The sequence below is a fragment of the Panulirus ornatus genome, chromosome 8 (genome assembly GCF_036320965.1).
Source record: "Panulirus ornatus isolate Po-2019 chromosome 8, ASM3632096v1, whole genome shotgun sequence".
NCBI classification, from domain to species: domain Eukaryota; kingdom Metazoa; phylum Arthropoda; class Malacostraca; order Decapoda; family Palinuridae; genus Panulirus; species Panulirus ornatus.
In genome coordinates, this window is record NC_092231.1 from 21444727 (window position 1) to 21466389 (window position 21663).

The window sequence follows — 21663 nt, forward strand, 5'->3', positions numbered from 1 at the left end:
AAAAAGGAGAGATAGGTAGTATGTTTGAGGAAAGGAACCTGGATGTTTTGGCTCTGAGTGAAACGAAGCTCAAGGGTGAAGGGGAAGAGTGGTTTGGGAATGTCTTGGGAGTAAAGTCAGGGGTTAGTGAGAGGACAAGAGCAAGGGAAGGAGTAGCAGTACTCCTGAAACAGGAGTTGTGGGAGTACGTGATAGAATGTAAGAAAGTAAATTCTCGATTAATATGGGTAAAACTGAAAGTTGATGGAGAGAGATGGGTGATTATTGGTGCATATGCACCTGGGCATGAGAAGAAAGATCATGAGAGGCAAGTGTTTTGGGAGCAGCTGAATGAGTGTGTTAGTGGTTTTGATGCACAAGACCGGGTTATAGTGATGGGTGATTTGAATGCAAAGGTGAGTAATGTGGCAGTTGAGGGAATAATTGGTATACATGGGGTGTTCAGTGTTGTAAATGGAAATGGTGAAGAGCTTGTAGATTTATGTGCTGAAAAAGGACTGATGATTGGGAATACCTGGTTTAAAAAGCGAGATATACATAAGTATACTTATGTAAGTAGGAGAGATGGCCAGAGAGCGTTACTGGATTACGTGTTAATTGACAGGCGCGCGAAGGAGAGACTTTTGGATGTTAATGTGCTGAGAGGTGCAACTGGAGGGATGTCTGATCATTATCTTGTGGAGGCTAAGGTGAAGATTTGTATGGGTTTTCAGAAAAAAAGAGTGAATGTTGGGGTGAAGAGGGTGGTGAGAGTAAGTGAGCTTGGGAAGGAGACTTGTGTGAGGAAGTACCAGGAGAGACTGAGTACAGAATGGAAAAAGGTGAGAACAATGGAAGTAAGGGGAGTGGGGGAGGAATGGGATGTATTTAGGGAATCAGTGATGGATTGCGCAAAAGATGCTTGTGGCATGAGAAGAGTGGGAGGTGGGTTGATTAGAAAGGGTAGTGAGTGGTGGGATGAAGAAGTAAAAATATATGTGAAAGAGAAGAGAGAGGCATTTGGACGATTTTTGCAGGGAAAAAATGCAGTTGAGTGGGAGATGTATAAAAGAAAGAGACAGGAGGTCAAGAGAAAGGTGCAAGAGGTGAAAAAAAGGGCAAATGAGAGTTGGGGTGAGAGAGTATCATTAAATTTTAGGGAGAATAAAAAGATATTCTGGAAGGAGGTAAATAAAGTGCGTAAGACAAGGGAGCAAATGGGAACTTCAGTGAAGGGCGCAAATGGGGAGGAGATAACAAGTAGTGGTGATGTGAGAAGGAGATGGAGTGAGTATTTTGAAGGTTTGTTGAATGTGTTTGATGATAGAGTGGCAGATATAGGGTGTTTTGGTCGAGGTGGTGTGCAAAGTGAGAGGGTTAGGGAAAATGATTTGGTAAACAGAGAAGAGGTAGTAAAAGCTTTGCGGAAGATGAAAGCCGGCAAGGCAGCAGGTTTGGATGGTATTGCAGTGGAATTTATTAAAAAAGGGGGTGACTGTATTGTTGACTGGTTGGTAAGGTTATTTAATGTATGTATGACTCACGGTGAGGTGCCTGAGGATTGGCGGAATGCGTGCATAGTGGCATTGTACAAAGGCAAAGGGGATAAGAGTGAGTGCTCAAATTACAGAGGTATAAGTTTGTTGAGTATTCCTGGTAAATTATATGGGAGGGTATTGATTGAGAGGGTGAAGGCATGTACAGAGCATCAGATTGGGGAAGAGCAGTGTGGTTTCAGAAGTGGTAGAGGATGTGTGGATCAGGTGTTTGCTTTGAAGAATGTATGTGAGAAATACTTAGAAAAGCAAATGGATTTGTATGTAGCATTTATGGATCTGGAGAAGGCATATGATAGAGTTGATAGAGATGCTCTGTGGAAGGTATTAAGAATATATGGTGTGGGAGGCAAGTTGTTAAAAGCAGTGAAAAGTTTTTATCGAGGATGTAAGCATGTGTACGTGTAGGAAGAGAGGAAAGTGATTGGTTCTCAGTGAATGTAGGTTTGCGGCAGGGGTGTGTGATGTCTCCATGGTTGTTTAATTTGTTTATGGATGGGGTTGTTAGGGAGGTGAATGCAAGAGTTTTGGAAAGAGGGGCAAGTATGAAGTCTGTTGGGGATGAGAGAGCTTGGGAAGTGAGTCAGTTGTTGTTCGCTGATGATACAACGCTGGTGGCTGATTCATGTGAGAAACAGCAGAAGCTGGTGACTGAGTTTGGTAAAGTGTGTGAAAGAAGAAAGTTAAGAGTAAATGTGAATAAGAGCAAGGTTATTAGGTACAGTAGGGTTGAGGGTCAAGTCAATTGGGAGGTGAGTTTGAATAGAGAAAAACTGGAGGAAGTGAAGTGTTTTAGATATCTGGGAGTGGATCTGGCAGCGGATGGAACCATGGAAGCGGAAGTGGATCATAGGGTGGGGGAGGGGGCGAAAATTCTGGGAGCCTTGAAGAATGTGTGGAAGTTGAGAACATTATCTCAGAAAGCAAAAATGGGTATGTTTGAAGGAATAGTGGTTCCAACAATGTTGTATGGTTGCGAGGCGTGGGCTATGGATAGAGTTGTGCGCAGGAGGATGGATGTGCTGGAAATGAGATGTTTGAGGACAATGTGTGGTGTGAGGTGGTTTGATCGAGTAAGTAACGTAAGGGTAAGAGAGATGTGTGGAAATAAAAAGAGCGTGGTTGAGAGAGCAGAAGAGGGTGTTTTGAAATGGTTTGGGCACATGGAGAGAATGAGTGAGGAAAGATTGACCAAGAGGATATATGTGTCGGGGGTGGAGGGAACGAGGAGAAGAGGGAGACCAAATTGGAGGTGGAAAGACGGAGTGAAAAAGATTTTGTGTGATCGGGGCCTGAACATGCAGGAGGGTGAAAGGAGGGCAAGGAATAGAGTGAATTGGAGCGATGTGGTATACCGGGGTTGACGTGCTGTCAGTGGATTGAATCGGGGCATGTGAAGCGTCTGGGGTAAACCATGGAAAGGTGTGTAGGTATGTATATTTGCGTGTGTGGATGTATGTATATACATGTGTATGGGGGTGGGTTGGGCCATTTCTTTCGTCTGTTTCCTTGCGCTACCTCGCAAACGCGGGAGACCGAAAAAAAAAAAAAAAAAAAAAAAAAAAAAATATATATATATATATATATATATATATATATATATATATATATATATATATATAGGATTGGCAGAATGCGTGCATAGTGCCATTGTACAAAGGCAAAGGGGACAAGAGTGAGTAGTCAAATTACAGAGGTATAAGTTTGTTGAGTATTCCTGGTAAATTATATGGGAGGGTATTGATTGAGAGGGTGAAGGCATGTACAGAGCATCAGATTGGGGAAGAGCAGTGTGGTTTCAGAAGTGGTAGAGGATGTGTGGATCAGGTGTTTGCTTTGAAGAATGTATGTGAGAAATACTTAGAAAAGCAAATGGATTTGTATGTAGCATTTATGGATCTGGAGAAGGCATATGATAGAGTTGATAGAGATGCTCTGTGGAAGGTATTAAGAATATATGGTGTGGGAGGCAAGTTGTTAAAAGCAGTGAAAAGTTTTTATCGAGGATGTAAGGCATGTGTACGTGTAGGAAGAGAGGAAAGTGATTGGTTCTCAGTGAATGTAGGTTTGCGGCAGGGGTGTGTGATGTCTCCATGGTTGTTTAATTTGTTTATGGATGGGGTTGTTAGGGAGGTGAATGCAAGAGTTTTGGAAAGAGGGGCAAGTATGAAGTCTGTTGGGGATGAGAGAGCTTGGGAAGTGAGTCAGTTGTTGTTCGCTGATGATACAACGCTGGTGGCTGATTCATGTGAGAAACAGCAGAAGCTGGTGACTGAGTTTGGTAAAGTGTGTGAAAGAAGAAAGTTAAGAGTAAATGTGAATAAGAGCAAGGTTATTAGGTACAGTAGGGTTGAGGGTCAAGTCAATTGGGAGGTGAGTTTGAATGGAGAAAAACTGGAGGAAGTGAAGTGTTTTAGATATCTGGGAGTGGATCTGGCAGCGGATGGAACCATGGAAGCGGAAGTGGATCATAGGGTGGGGGAGGGGGCGAAAATTCTGGGAGCCTTGAAGAATGTGTGGAAGTTGAGAACATTATCTCAGAAAGCAAAAATGGGTATGTTTGAAGGAATAGTGGTTCCAACAATGTTGTATGGTTGCGAGGCGTGGGCTATGGATAGAGTTGTGCGCAGGAGGATGGATGTGCTGGAAATGAGATGTTTGAGGACAATGTGTGGTGTGAGGTGGTTTGATCGAGTAAGTAACGTAAGGGTAAGAGAGATGTGTGGAAATAAAAAGAGCGTGGTTGAGAGAGCAGAAGAGGGTGTTTTGAAATGGTTTGGGCACATGGAGAGAATGAGTGAGGAAAGATTGACCAAGAGGATATATGTGTCGGGGGTGGAGGGAACGAGGAGAAGAGGGAGACCAAATTGGAGGTGGAAAGACGGAGTGAAAAAGATTTTGTGTGATCGGGGCCTGAACATGCAGGAGGGTGAAAGGAGGGCAAGGAATAGAGTGAATTGGAGCGATGTGGTATACCGGGGTTGACGTGCTGTCAGTGGATTGAATCGGGGCATGTGAAGCGTCTGGGGTAAACCATGGAAAGGTGTGTAGGTATGTATATTTGCGTGTGTGGATGTATGTATATACATGTGTATGGGGGTTGGTTGGGCCATTTCTTTCGTCTGTTTCCTTGCGCTACCTCGCAAACGCGGGAGACCGAAAAAAAAAAAAAAAAAAAAAATATATATATATATATATATATATATATATATATATATATATATATATATATATATAGGATTGGCAGAATGCGTGCATAGTGCCATTGTACAAAGGCAAAGGGGACAAGAGTGAGTAGTCAAATTACAGAGGTATAAGTTTGTTGAGTATTCCTGGTAAATTATATGGGAGGGTATTGATTGAGAGGGTGAAGGCATGTACAGAGCATCAGATTGGGGAAGAGCAGTGTGGTTTCAGAAGTGGTAGAGGATGTGTGGATCAGGTGTTTGCTTTGAAGAATGTATGTGAGAAATACTTAGAAAAGCAAATGGATTTGTATGTAGCATTTATGGATCTGGAGAAGGCATATGATAGAGTTGATAGAGATGCTCTGTGGAAGGTATTAAGAATATATGGTGTGGGAGGCAAGTTGTTAAAAGCAGTGAAAAGTTTTTATCGAGGATGTAAGGCATGTGTACGTGTAGGAAGAGAGGAAAGTGATTGGTTCTCAGTGAATGTAGGTTTGCGGCAGGGGTGTGTGATGTCTCCATGGTTGTTTAATTTGTTTATGGATGGGGTTGTTAGGGAGGTGAATGCAAGAGTTTTGGAAAGAGGGGCAAGTATGAAGTCTGTTGGGGATGAGAGAGCTTGGGAAGTGAGTCAGTTGTTGTTCGCTGATGATACAGCGCTGGTGGCTGATTCATGTGAGAAACTGCAGAAGCTGGTGACTGAGTTTGGTAAAGTGTGTGAAAGAAGAAAGTTAAGAGTAAATGTGAATAAGAGCAAGGTTATTAGGTACAGTAGGGTTGAGGGTCAAGTCAATTGGGAGGTGAGTTTGAATGGAGAAAAACTGGAGGAAGTGAAGTGTTTTAGATATCTGGGAGTGGATCTGGCAGCGGATGGAACCATGGAAGCGGAAGTGGATCATAGGGTGGGGGAGGGGGCGAAAATTCTGGGAGCCTTGAAGAATGTGTGGAAGTCGAGAACATTATCTCGGAAAGCAAAAATGGGTATGTTTGAAGGAATAGTGGTTCCAACAATGTTGTATGGTTGCAAGGCGTGGGCTATGGATAGAGTTGTGCGCAGGAGGATGGATGTGCTGGAAATGAGATGTTTGAGGACAATGTGTGGTGTGAGGTGGTTTGATCGAGTAAGTAACGTAAGGGTAAGAGAGATGTGTGGAAATAAAAAGAGCGTGGTTGAGAGAGCAGAAGAGGGTGTTTTGAAATGGTTCGGGCACATGGAGAGAATGAGTGAGGAAAGATTGACCAAGAGAATATATGTGTCGGAGGTGGAGGGAACGAGGAGAAGAGGGAGACCAAATTGGAGGTGGAAAGATGGAGTGAAAAAGATTGTGTGTGATCGGGGCCTGAACATGCAGGAGGGTGAAAGGAGGGCAAGGAATAGAGTGAATTGGAGCGATGTGGTATACCGGGGTTGACCTGCTGTCAGTGGATTGAATCAAGGCATGTGAAGTGTCTGGGGTAAACCATGGAAAGGTGTGTAGGTATGTATATTTGCGTGTGTGGACGTATGTATATACATGTGTATGGGGGTGGGTTGGGCCATTTCTTTCATCTGTTTCCTTGCGCTACCTCGCAAACGCGGGAGACAGCGACAAAAAAAAAAAATATATATATATATATATATATATATATATATATATATATATATATATATATATATATATATATATAGGTTTGTATGTTCTATGAAGGTGCGCGTTCATATGCACTTTATTCCTATATATATATATATATATATATATATATATATATATATATATATATATATATACATATTTTTTTTTTTTTTTTTTTAAACTATTTGCCATTTCCCGCGTTAGCGAGGTAGCATTAAGAACAGAGGAATGGGCCTTTGAGGGAATATCCTTACCTGGCCCCGTTCTCTGTTCCTTTTGAAAAATTAAAAAAAAAAAATAATGAGAAGGGAGGATTTCCAGCCCCCCACTCCCTCCCCTTTTAGTCGCCTTCTTCGACACGCAGGGAATACGTGGGAAGTATTCTTTCTCCCCTATCCTCAGGGATATATATATATATACATATATATATATATATATATATATATATATATATATATATATATATATATATATAGGAATAAAGTGCATATGAACACGCACCTTCATAGAACATACAAACCTCCAACAGCCAAGATTGAACCCGGGACACCCGTGCCACAGGCGGGAATGCTACCGCTAGGGTATGGGCCTGGCTAATAGGAAATAACTATTTGAATACTATGTACTCGAATACCCGTTATCTCACATTGGTGAGCAACGAGGTCTACACCGGTTATTTCCCAAAAGGCGCACATAGCCAGCAGATAGCATTTTACCGAACCTAACTGTACAACACGGAGGTATATGACTATGAATAAAGTGCATATGAATGCGCACCTTCACAGAACATACCAACCTCCAACATCCACGACTGAACCTGGGACCCCTATGCCACAGGCGGGAATGCCTGAGGAAGCTACTACCCATAGCAAATAATTCAATATTTTGATTAATAATTTAGTAAATTTCATTTTCTATTTTTTCAATACAGTTCTCCTGTAAATTAACTTTTCAACTAATAACCTTTTAGATAACACAAAAATAATGGGGAAAATGGGTGGTAAAAATCAAACAGAAATCAAGCAGGATTACTAACACTATCGAGACCAGATAAGTCTGCACCAACAGGAAAACACTCAACTTCTACTCCATAAATAATATTTTCTTTTTTTTTTGCTTTGTCGCTGTCTCCCGCGTCTGCGAGGTAGCGCAAGGAAACAGACAAAAGAAATGGCCCAACCCAGCCCCATACACAATGTATATACATACACGTCCACACGCGCGAATATACATACCTATACATCTCAATGTACACATATATATACACACACAGACACATACATATATACCCATGCACACAATTCACACTGTCTGCCTTTATTCATTCCCATCGCCACCTCGCCACACATGGAATACCATCCCCCTCCCCCCTCATGTGTGCGAGGTAGCACTAGGAAAAGACAACAAAGGCCCTATTCGTTCCCACTCAGTCTCTAGCTGTCATGCAATAATGCCCGAAACCACAGCTCCCTTTCCACATCCAGGCCCTACAGAACTTTCCATGGTTTACCCCAGATGCTTCACATGCCCTGATTCAATCCACTGACAGCACGTCAACCCCAGTATATCACATCGATCCAATTCACTCTATTCCTTGCCCGCCTTTCACCCTCCTGCATGTTCAGGCCCCGATCACACAAAATCTTTTTCACTCCATCTTTCCACCTCTAATTTGGTCTCCCACTTGCCCTCATTCCCTCCACCTCCGACACATATATCCTCTTGGTCAATCTTTCCTCACTCATTCTCTCCATGTGCCCAAACCATTTCAAAACACCCTCTTCTGCTCTCTCAACCACGCTCTTTTTATTTCCACACATCTCTCTTACCCTTACATTACTTACTCGATCAAACCACCTCACACCACACATTGTCCTCAAACATCTCATTTCCAGCAGATCCACCCTCCTGCGCACAACTCTATCCATAGCCCATGCCTCGCAACCATACAACATTGCTGGAACCACTATTCCTTCAAACATACCCATTTTTGCTTTCCGAGATAATGTTCTCGACTTCCACACATTCTTCAAGGCTCCCAGGATTTTCGCCCCCTCCCCCACCCTATGATTCACTTCCGCTTCCATGGTTCCATCCGCTGCCAGATCCACTCCCAGATATCTAAAACACTTTACTTCCTCCAGTTTTTCTCCATTCAAACTTACCTCCCAATTGACTTGACCCTCAACCCTATGGTACCTAAGAACCTTGCTCTTATTCACATTTACTCTTAACTTTCTTCTTTCACACACTTTTCCAAACTCAGTCACCAGCTTCTGCAGTTTCTCACATGAATCAGCCACCAGCGCTGTATCATCAGCGAACAACAACTGACTCACTTCCCAAGCTCTCTCATCCACAACAGACTTCATACTTGCCCCATACTTGCTCATAAATAATATGGTAAACAGAACTTTATATGCATTCTTTTCTAATTAAGCTAGTTATCAATCCCATGAACTTTTTAACAGAATGGTGGAATGATGAAATTAAGAAGTGCCTTTTGTTTGTGAAAGTAGCACATAAATTCACAGACCAAAAACCAATATGATAAGATTAAATTATGTAAATCTGCAGAGAAAAATCAAGAGGAAAATGTGTCTATGTAATCTAAGTATGATTCAGGAAAGAGCAAAAGAAACCCTAAGGAGTTTTATGGTTGTCAGAAAAGGTGTGGTTTATGACAATAAAATTGTGGCAAAGATTTTACTTATTTCCCAACCGGGAGGGAAATGTACTGCACCATTTCTTTTCATACTTCTCTATTGTTATCCCCATTAGTGAGGTAGCACCAGGAACAAAGAAAGGCCATATTCCCACACATCCATTCTTAAGCTGTCAAAGCCACACCCCATGGGTGCTTCTCATGCCCTGGATCAGGTTCAATGATAACATATTGATCTCTGTATACCACATTGTTCCAATTTACTTTGACATACTGACAAAAAAACTGAAGATATACAGTATATCAGCTAATTCTTCATACTTACAAAGCTACATTTAACCTCTTCTCTCAGTATTTTACCTCCTAATACCACATACCTTCCCTGACCAATCAACTCATTACTTAACGTAAATCATCAATTCATCTTACTAGGTGCAATGAAAATCATCCTAAGCTCTTTGTTCAGAATTACACCTTCATCACTGGCTTTCATATCTGGTAACTGTTGACGATCCTGAAGAAGCATAGCTAAGAAATTTCCTTCATGTGCTACATGTTGCACTGACTCTCTAAGCTATATAAGTTATCAATAAAGCTATCAATCACTGTATCATCACTTCATACAGGCATTAATGATAAAGGTGAGCAAAGAATATTATTGTGTTGACTTCTGTCATCACTTCACTTGATCGTGGATTTTTATCATGGATTTTTTCTGAATTATTCATTGTGTTTATGTACTGAAGGTGAATAAACAATTCTAGATGCCATCAATCAATGTCCCATTATCATCATCTAACAACAATTATTGTAATGTTAAAAACAGACTGAGATCAGTAATGATATCCAAAGATATCCATCATTTTATCAAAAAAATCACAATAAAACTAAAGAAGCATTTGTAAAAGCAATGAAGACATGAGATACTACAATAAAGAGAAGTAAATGAACCATAAATGAAAAGACGACACCACAACCTGGGGAAACATGTCAAAACCAGAGTGTATAACACTGTCCACAATCTTGGTAATACACCCCCACCCATTTCTGCTATTTCTCCCAGTTTGAGGCCTATATCACTACTTTCCTGGTTGCTTCATCATTTTTGCAAGATACTGTTTAATTTCATACGAGAAAAGTTATCACTTTATCATTTCAGTATTTAAGATGTGCTTCAGCATTTAGGGAGACTGATCTGAAAAGGTTACACTTAGCCAAAATATTTTTTCTTTGACGTTATTTTGTGTTTTGTTTTATATCAAACTGTTCTACAAATCCATGTGATCACAAGTTAGGAAATTCTGATGGCATATTCCATTAAACATCAGTATATTCTGGCACATCCTGGAGCTCTAGCTTACCAATGAGATTCATTATCATATTCTATTAAAAAGCAAGCCATCATGGCCTACCTGGGACTTGCCACCATTCCCTTTTGGGTTTACATCAAGAGAGAATTTTCCACATAAGCAAAGGAAACACCACCACATCACATGAATGATTCAAAACATTGCTTGCTGAGAAACTAGACTGGGTAAGTTAACAATTTAGCTCTGCAATGCTGTTTGCTTTGGGTGTTGTGGAATTTTCAATTGCAATGCTACTGAAGCATTTCAGAATACAATAAACAATGTGGAACATGATTATTTGCATCATTAAGTTTTACAAGACGATACTGAGAGATGTGTTAATAGTGTAACAAGGAAACTTTGAATTTAAGTGTAAGAAATTAAAGATGTTAAATTTATACATACATAATATATAAAAAAGTGAAAACTTACTTCATAGTCGATATATATATATATATATATATATATATATATATATATATATATATATATATATATACACCCCTGCCGCAAACCTACATTCACTGAGAACCAATCACTTTCCTCTCTTCCTACACGTACACATGCCTTACATCCTCGATAAAAACTTTTCACTGCTTCTAACAACTTGCCTCCCACACCATATATTCTTAATACCTTCCACAGAGCATCTCTATCAACTCTATCATATGCCTTCTCCAGATCCATAAATGCTACATACAAATCCATTTGCTTTTCTAAGTATTTCTCACATACATTCTTCAAAGCAAACACCTGATCCACACATCCTCTACCACTTCTGAAACCACACTGCTCTTCCCCAATCTGATGCTCTGTACATGCCTTCACCCTCTCAATCAATACCCTCCCATATAATTTACCAGAAATACTCAACAAACTTATACCTCAGTAATTTGAGCACTCACTCTTATCTCCTTTGCCTTTGTACAATGGCACTATGCATGCATTTCGCCAATCCTCAGGCACCCCACTATGAGTCATACATACATTAAATAACCTTACCAACCAGTCAATAATACAGTCACCCCCTTTTTTTATAAATTCCACTGCAATACCATCCATGGTTGTTTAATTTGTTTATGGATGGGGTTGTTAGGGAGGTGAATGCAAGAGTTTTGGAAAGAGGGGCAAGTATGAAGTCTGCTGGGGATGAGAGAGCTTGGGAAGTGAGTCAGTTGTTGTTCGCTGATGATACAACGCTGGTGGCTGATTCATGTGACAAACTGCAGAAGCTGGTGACTGAGTTTGGTAAAGTGTGTGAAAGAAGAAAGTTAAGAGTAAATGTGAATAAGAGCAAGGTTATTAGGTACAGTAGGGTTGAGGGTCAAGTCAATTGGGAGGTAAGTTTGAATGGAGAAAAACTGGAGGAAGTAAAGTGTTTTAGATATCTGGGAGTGGATCTGGCAGCGGATGGAACCATGGAAGCGGAAGTGGATCATAGGGTGGGGGAGGGGGCGAAAATTCTGGGAGCCTTGAAGAATGTGTGGAAGTCGAGAACATTACCTCGGAAAGCAAAAATGGGTATGTTTGAAGGAATAGTGGTTCCAACAATGTTGTATGGTTGCGAGGCGTGGGCTATGGATAGAGTTGTGCGCAGGAGGATGGATGTGCTGGAAATGAGATGTTTGAGGACAATGTGTGGTGTGAGGTGGTTTGATCGAGTAAGTAACGTAAGGGTAAGAGAGATGTGTGGAAATAAAAAGAGCATGGTTGAGAGAGCAGAAGAGGGTGTTTTGAAATGGTTTGGGCACATGGAGAGAATGAGTGAGGAAAGATTGACCAAGAGGATATATGTGTCGGAGGTGGAGGGAACGAGAAGTGGGAGACCAAATTGGAGGTGGGAAGATGGAGTGAAAAAGAATTTGTGTGATCGGGGCCTGAACATGCAGGAGGGTGAAAGGAGGGCAAGGAATAGAGTGAATTGGATCGATGTGGTATACTGGGGTTGACATGCTGTCAGTCGATTGAATCAGGGCATGTGAAGCGTCTGGGGTAAGCCATGGAAAGCTGTGTAGGTATGTATATTTGCGTGTGTGGACGTATGTATATACATGTGTATGGGGGGGGGTTGGGCCATTTCTTTCGTCTGTTTCCTTGCGCTACCTCGCAAACGCAGGAGACAGCGACAAAGTATAATAAATAAATAAATAAATAAATAAATAAATATATATATATATATATATATATTTATATATATATATATATATATATATATATATATATATATATATATATATATTTTTTTTATATACACACAGAATGGAAAAAGGTGAGAGCAAAGGGTGTAAGCAGAATGGGGGAGGAATGGGATGTATCTAGGGAAGCAGTAATGGCTTGTGCAAAGGATGCTTGTGGCATGAGAAGCGTGGGAAGAGGGCAGATTAGAAAGGGCAGTGAGTGGTGGGATGAAGAAGTAAGATTATTAGTGAAAGAGAAGAGAGAGGTATTTGGACAATTTTTGCAGGGAAATAAGGCAAATGACTGAGAGATGTATAGAAGAAAGAGGCAGGAGGTCAAGAGAAGGGTGCAAGAGGTGAAAAAGAAGGCAAATGAGAGTCGGGGTGAGAGAGTATCATTAAATTTTACGGAGAATAAAAAGATGTTTTGGAAGGAGGTAAATAGACTGGGTAAGACATGGGAACAAAATGGGAACTTCAGTGAAGGGGGCCAATGGGGAGGTGATAACAAGTAGTGGTGATGTGAGAAGATGGAGTGAGTATTTTGAAGGTTTGTTTAATGTGTTTGATGATAGAGTGGCAGATATTGGGTGTTTTGGTCGAGGTGGTGTGCAAAGTGAGAGAGTTAGGGAGAATGATTTGGTAAACAGAGAAGAGGTAGTAAAAGCTTTGAGGAAGATGAAAGCCGGTAAGACAGCGGGTTTGGATGGTATTGAAGTGGAATGTATTAAAAAAGGAGGTGACTGTATTGTTGACTAGTTGGTACGGTTACTTAATGTATGTATGCCTCATGGTGAGGTGCCTGAGGAATGGCAGAATGCTTGCATAGTGCCATTGTACAAAGGAAAAGGGGATAAAAGTGAGGTATAAGTTTGCTGAGTATTCCTGGAAAATCAAATGGGAGGGTACTGACTGAGAGGGTGAAGGCATGTACAGAGCATCAGATTGGGGAAGAGCAGTGTGGTTTCAGAAGTGGTAGAGGATGCGTGGATCAGGTGTTTGCTTTGAAGAATGTATGTGAGAAACAGTTAGAAAAGCAAATGGATCTGTATGTAGCATTTATGGATCTGGAGAAGAAATATGATAGAGTTGACAGAGATGCTCTGTGGAAGGTATTAAGAATATATTGTGTGGGAGGCAAGTTGTTAGAAGCAGTGAAAAGTTTTAATAGAGGATGTAAGTCTTTTACATATATATATATATATATATATATATATATATATATATATACATATACATATATATATATATATATATATATATATATATATATATAAAATTCAATACTTTGACAAAAATACCAATCAGACCTACAAGAGAGCAACATGAAAATGGCATCAAATGTCAACAAACAAAATACAGCATGTGGCCTTGCAGTTCCCAACAGCAGATGAATTTAAAATGGTTTATTTCTCCTACCATTTCAGTTTCTAAGTAAGGCAGAGAGCAGTTTCTACAAGCTTTCCCAATATATCAATGAGTGTATACCTATTTCAACATTAATTAACCACTTTCCCCAAAGTCTATAACTACATACAATACCCGTAATTTGCACTAAATATCACACTGAAAATCATGCCCCACAAATGCTATCATATTCTCCAAACCCTACATTAGCACAATAAAAAAGTACTTAGTAAACAATGCTAATAATGCTAAATTAAAATATTACCTAAACCTATAAATCTGAAAGGTTCGAGAAACGTTATTTATTTGAACTTAAGCTTCACAACAACCTGTTACTACCCCAAACTCGATATAAACTAGAATAAAGTAACAAGTTGTTCCAATATACATAAAATATGTTTAAACTGTATCGTAAAACAATATAACACAAAGTTCATAATATTCTGATTCTTTTTGTTACGTTCTACGCTATATTAATGCAATGTTCACTATCAAACTTTTTAGACATCTCTGCCTCATCAATTACCCCAAAAGTATGATGTTGCTTGCAAGTAAAACCAAGGTTCTTCCTTAGGGGTCACCTAGTAAAGCCATTTCAATTAGTAACAGCGAAATATATCGAAAACATATTATAACATAGCGTTTATTCAACAAGCCTGAAGTCGTAGGCGGTGACGTGAGATGACACGGGAAACACTCACAACATATTACTCCATGACATTTCCTCCGGACGATAATTTCTTACCTCTTCAGAGTTTGTATAGACCTATGGCTCTCGTCGAACTAGACTGTCACAGGCATATAGCTTGAGGGCATATATTACATTAAACGTTTGATTTTCACTTCAACATTGAAACTGTGTCACACAATATGGCGGCAATAACAACAAGATAGTTCCAATAATGTATTGAATATGTCTTTCTCTTATGTATTTAAGATAATTGATATTGGTTACACTAATGAGTATTATACTTATTCAATTTATTTCTGAATTTATTTTTTTTAAATTTTCATGCTTTTAACTTCTTATTTGATTGTCTGCCAATATTTTAGAAGACTGCTGGCGAATCTCAACTAAGACCCAAGGGCATGTGACGTCACAAAACAGCTGACTTCGTGTAATTGTTTTGCTTGAATGACATATCATGTTATATGTGTACTAAGGTGATATCAGAGTATCCTATCAATATGTTACTAACATATGATACACATGACAACTCCATCTATTCTCTAGTGCGACCGCTCTCCAACCTGTGGACCATCATAACAACAACCAGCTGAGTGCACAGAGTACACCTAGTGGTACCATTATTCTTCTTGTAACTGATATATTTTCTTTTCTATCATACTTTGTATGTTATAGAACTGATATATCTGCAGCAGTCAAATTTAGTATCTGGTTGCAGCATAATGTGCAAATCCTAAAGAGTCCGACGAGTTTTACAGGAAAACGAAAGAAAAACACTAATTGGTCGATAACAGTTACTATCAAGTATATGTGACCTTGAAGGTAGGCCCACCTACACAATTATACACCTTCCATCTATCGAATATAGAGGACCGGATTTATATATCGAAAGTACTATTTGCTGATGCTCATGTGCAGGGCTTCGTGCAGGCCTGGCTGCCACGTCCTGCCTGCCGCATTAGATAACACCCGGTGCAGCCACGTGGTGCATGGCAGGCCGCTACCCTGCAGGATTTCCAAGAACCTCATAATCTTCTCCATTACCTCCGAATATCAGTAGGTTTCAATAGATGTTATTTGTAAAGTACGCACATATGATTATTACTGAAATTCTTTCATATCCTGAAAAAGAACCGGTTTCATTTCATATGACTCGACAGCTTAGTTCGTATGGGAAAATGTATAATAATGTACGTAAGTGATTAGAATACTGTGACAACATCTGAGTGCACGATTATTGATCGTGCGGCACGTGCGCTTCGTGATCACGTGCGGAGGTGCCACTCCCTCTCTCCCGCCAATTGTCATGAGCCTCGCTTGGGTGGGTCTTGGCGTCTACCTCTACCACATTACGCCTTCTAAAACACTTGAGAAATGAACTCTAGATTTTTTTTCTAGGAAACGACCCATCTCTGTTTATACTTTCAATGGTAGTCCAAGAATGTAAAAGAAAAAAACTGGTACGCTACACTATTATTATTTCTTGTTTGGTGTATTAAAGAGGACACTGGAAGAACCTAGTCCCACGGGTCTTCATTATGTAATAACACAGTGTGTGAAATTCAGTAAGGGTGACCTTTCTCCTACAGTGAATTAGCTACGGACAAAAATAGCATATAACTATCTCTACACCCCTATAACCATTTCCTGCATTACATTTGTTGACTGATGTAACCAGGAGATACTAAACCTACTGGCAAGGAGTAACTTCGTAGGAAGCAGACGATGTTTAGCAAGACAGAACGTCATACAGACAATAAAAAAAATGCTCTATATAAATTCTTTTCGGTTTGATATAGTTTTTTTTTTTAATATCGCAACATAAACTAAGCACACTTCGTCCAAATTAACAGTGGTTAACTTTTCTATTAATAGTGAAAATGGAGCGGAACTTCGAAATCAAGGGATGTCAAGATGTTTCTTGACCAAATTTTGCATGGCAGAAAATATTCCCCTCCCTCTTGGGTACATATGTAACATATGTCTGAAATTATATAGGGTAGTTCTACACTGTCTGGGATAGTCCAAACTATCTGGAATGGTATTCACTTTATGGGGTAGTCAAAATTATATAGGTTAGTCCAAACAATCTAGGGTAGTCTAAACTATCTACAGTAGTGTAAACTATTTGGGGTAGTCTAACCTATCTCGAGTAGTCTAATCTATCTCGGATAATCTGAACTGTCTGGGATAGTCCGAACTATCTTAAGGTAGTTTAAATTATTTGGGTGGTCGAAAGGATCTTGGTTAGCTTAAACTGTCTGGGGTGGTCTACATTATCTGGGGTAGTCCAATTTAACTTGGGTATTCTAATCAGCTAGATTAGGCCAAATTATTTCGGATAATCTGAACCATCTGGGGTAGTCCACATTAACTGGGGCTGTCTAAACAAGGGTAGTCTAAAATATCTGGGATGGTCTAGAGTAGTCCGTATTATTTAGGGTAATCTACACTAACCAGGACAGTTTAAACTATTTGGGAGCCAAAAAACCTGCAATACTCGCCCCCACTCCCATATATATATATATATATATATATATATATATATATATATATATATATATATATATATATATATATATAATATTTTCATTTATCTATTTATCTATCCCCCACTTGTTCGCCGTTTCTCGTGTTAGCGAGGTAGTGCCATGAACAGAAGAGAAAGGCTGCACTCGCCCATATCCATTCTCTAGCTCTAATATGCAATGTAGTAAAACCACAGCTTCCTACCCACAACCAGAGCCCACAGACCTTTCCATGGTTGCACCCACCATCTTCACACGCCCTAATCCAGTCCACATCGTTCCAATTCACTCTAATTCTTTCACCCTCCTGCATGTTCAGGCCCCGATCACTCAAAATCTTGTTCACCTCCAGTTTTATAACCCCTTCTCCTTGTCCCCTCCACCTCTTTAACAACCCCTCCTCACTCAGTCTGTCCGTATGTCAAACTTCTTTCAGCACACCATCTTATGCTCTCTCACCCACACTCTTCTCATTACTTCATCTCTCTCTTCTCCTTTTATTGCATAATCGATCAGACCACCTCACACCTTATGTTGTCCTCAGACTTATTTCCAACACATCCACCGTCCTCTGTATATCCTCATCTACAGCCCATGCCCCGCGTTCATACAACATCACAGGGATTCCTATACCTTCAAACATACCTTTACCTATACAATCTCTCGTCCCACACATTTTTCAGTGGTCCTAGAACCTTCGCCCCCCCCTCCCCCCTTACCCACCGTATGACTCATTTCCGCTTCCAACTTTCCATTTGTTGCCATATCCAATCCAAGGTATCTGGAACAGTTCTCGTTATCTAGTTTCTTGTCGTCTAAACTCAATCCCTGACGAACCTGTCCCTCTAACCCGCTAAACCTAATAACCCTTGCTTTTATTCACATTTATTCTCAACTCCCTCCTGTCATAGAGTTTCCCTCACGCCGTCACTAACTTCTGCAGTTTCTCACTCGAATCTGCCCCCAGGGCCGTGTCATTACCAAACAACAACTGACTCACTTCTCAAGCTCCCTTACAGACTGCATACTTGTCCCTGTCTTCTAATTCTTTCCATTTCTCCCACCCCATCCATACACAAATTTAAACAGTCATGGTGACATCACACATCCCTGCCGCAGACCGACCTTCACCTCAAACCGCTCACTCTGCCTTCCCAGTCTTACTCAAGCCTTAAACCTTTCACTGCTTCTAGTAGTTTTCGCCCCACATCACATGTTCGTAAGACTTCCACAAGTCTGTCGTCCCTATCATATGCTCTCTCTAGATCTATGAATGCCACATACAACTCCTTCTGCTTCTCTAAGAATTTTTCTCACACATTCTTTAAAGCAAACATCTAACCCGCATATCCTCTACTACTCCTGAAACCACACTGTTCCTCCCTAATCTGATGCTCTGTACATGCATTCACCCACTCAATAACCACTCTCCCAAACAGCTAACCAGGTACACTCAACAAACTTATACCTCTGCAGTTAGAACATTCACCTTAATCCCATTTGCCTTTAAACGATGGTACTATACATGCATTCTGCCAGTCCTCAAGGACCTCACACTATGATCCATATATAAACTGATAATCCTAACTAGCCAATCCACGATACAGGCACCCTAATTCATAAGAATTCAACTGCAATAACATCCACTTCTGTCGCCTTCCCACGGTTTATATTTCATAAGGCTTTCAGCACTTCTTTTTTCTTCACTTAACCAATTACAATAACTCACTTCGCACATCACCCCGACCCAAACACCCTACAGCTGCCACACTATCATCAAACATATTCAATAATCCTTCAAAATACTCGCTCCATTTCCTCACTACCTGTTTCCACTCCCCGCCCCACTTGCCCTCCTTCATCAGTGATCCCATTTGTTCCTTTGTTTATTTCACACTACTAACTTCCTTCCAAAACATCTCATTTTCCTAGAAGTTTGTTGATGCTCACCACAATTCTCATTTGCCCTCTTTTTCAACCCATGCACCTTCTCCTTGACCTCCTGCCGCGTTTTCTTGGACATACTTTGCATTCCTCCCCTGTAAGTCTCGCCTATATATACCTCTCTTTTCTGTCTCACTGGCAACTTTGCCTCGTCAGGTCACCACTCACCACCGTTTCTCGCCTGCCTACCTCCCCCAGGCCACAAACCTCTCTTGCAAATGCCAAGACCGTTTCCCTAATACCTGCCGATCCTCGTATTTGTATCATTTGCACCTAAGGCTACATATATTACAATGTAAAGTACAGTGCACAGAGTAGCCACGTTGACACTATAAACACCATTTGACCACACAACCTTCATCCGGAGACTTGAGATCGAACACTCCATCCGTCAGGTCAAAGTGGGGAGGAGGATATAATAACTCATGTCAGAATCTCTTCTTCCCGGCTGGATGTCTAGGTTGTTTCCACAAGGTGCTGCTGCTTTTGTTTCTTGCCGTAACTGGCGGTCCATCATACAGAGAAAGAGTACCTTTAGCATCAACTTGAGCGATTAATTACGAGGTTCATATCCCTAATCAAACCTACCTCGAGTATTTCAAATTTTCACTTGCTCTCAAGATCTTCCTAAAATTTTTATATAATATACACACATATATATATATATATATATATATATATATATATATATATATATATATATATATATATATATATATATATTTTTTTTTGCTTTGTCGCTGTCTCCCACGTTTGCGAGGTAGCGCAAGGAAACAGACGAAAGAAATGGCCCAACCCACCCCCATACACATGTATATACATACGTCCACACACGCAAATATACATACCTACACAGCTTTCCATGGTTTACCCCAGACGCTTCACATGCCTTGATTCAATCCACTGACAGCACGTCAACCCCGGTATACCACGTCGCTCCAATTCACTCTATTCCTTGCCCTCCTTTCACCCTCCTGCATGCTCAGGCCCCGATCACACAAAATCTTTTTCACTCCATCTTTCCACTTCCAATTTGGTCTCCCTCTTCTCCTCGTTCCCTCCACCTCCGACACATATATTCTCTTGGTCAATCTTTCCTCACTCATTCTCTCCATGTGCCCGAACCATTTCAAAACACCCTCTTCTGCTCTCTCAACCACGCTCTTTTTATTTCCACACATCTCTCTTACCCTTACGTTACTTACTCGATCAAACCACCTCACACCACACATTGTCCTCAAACATCTCATTTCCAGCACATCCATCCTCCTGCGCACAACTCTATCCATAGCCCACGCCTCGCAACCATACAACATTGTTAGAACCACTATTCCTTCAAACATACCCATTTTTGCTTTCCGAGATAATGTTCTCGACTTCCACACATTCTTCAAGGCTCCCAGAATTTTCGCCCCCTCCCCCACCCTATGATCCACTTCCGCTTCCATGGTTCCATCCGCTGCCAGATCCACTCCTAGATATCTAAAACACTTTACTTCCTCCAGTTTTTCTCCATTCAAACTCACCTCCCAATTGACTTGACCCTCAACCCTACTGTACCTAATAACCTTGCTCTTATTCACATTTACTCTTAACTTTCTTCTTTCACACACTTTACCAAACTCAGTCACCAGCTTCTGCAGTTTCTCACATGAATCAGCCACCAGCGCTGTATCATCAGCGAACAACAACTGACTCACTTCCCAAGCTCTCTCATCCCCAACAGACTTCATACTTGCCCCTCTTTCCAAAACTCTTGCATTCACCTCCCTAACAACCCCATCCATAAACAAATTAAACAACCATGGAGACATCACACACCCCTGCCGCAAACCAACATTCACTGAGAACCAATCACTTTCCTCTCTTCCTACACGTACACATGCCTTACATCCTCGATAAAAACTTTTCACTGCTTCTAACAACTTGCCTCCCACACCATATATTCTTAATACCTTCCACAGAGCATCTCTATCAACTCTATCATATGCCTTCTCCAGATCCATAAATGCTACATACAAATCCATTTGCTTTTCTAAGTATTTCTCACATACATTCTTCAAAGCAAACACCTGATCCACACATCCTCTACCACTTCTGAAACCACACTGCTCTTCCCCAATCTGATGCTCTGTACATGCCTTCACCCTCTCAATCAATATCCTCCCATATAATTTACCAGGAATACTCAACAAACTTATACCTCTATAATTTGAGCACTCACTCTTATCCCCTTTGCCTTTGTACAATGGCACTATGCACGCATTCCGCCAATCCTCAGGCACCTCACCATGAGTCATACATACATTAAATAACCTTACCAACCAGTCAACAATATAGTCACCCCCTTTTTTAATAAATTCCACTGCAATACCATCCAAACCTGCTGCCTTGCCGGCTTTCATCTTCCGCAAAGCTTTTACTACCTCTTCTCTGTTTACCAAATCATTTTCCCCAACCCTCTCACTTTGCACACCACCTCGACCAAAACACCCTATATCTGCGACTCTATCATCAAACACATTCAACAAACCTTCAAAATACTCACTCCATCTCCTTCTCACATCAC

The 21663-nt window shown here is 40.6% G+C and overlaps 1 protein-coding gene across 5 annotated transcripts in view; it reads right to left on the bottom strand.

Annotated features, from left to right (window-relative positions):
* LOC139749868 (phosphatidylinositol-3,5-bisphosphate 3-phosphatase MTMR3) overlaps positions 1–21663 on the bottom strand; it is a 357317-nt gene that overhangs the window by 232914 nt on the left and 102740 nt on the right. For 4 of the 5 annotated variants that reach the window (XM_071664222.1, XM_071664224.1, XM_071664220.1 and 1 more), the window contains exon 1: positions 14680–14832. The exons of the other annotated variant lie outside the window; for it this stretch is intronic. The gene's annotated coding sequence lies outside the window, so the exon portion shown is untranslated. Of the gene's footprint in view, positions 1–14679; positions 14833–21663 lie in introns of those variants that run through there. 5 annotated transcript variants of the gene reach the window in all.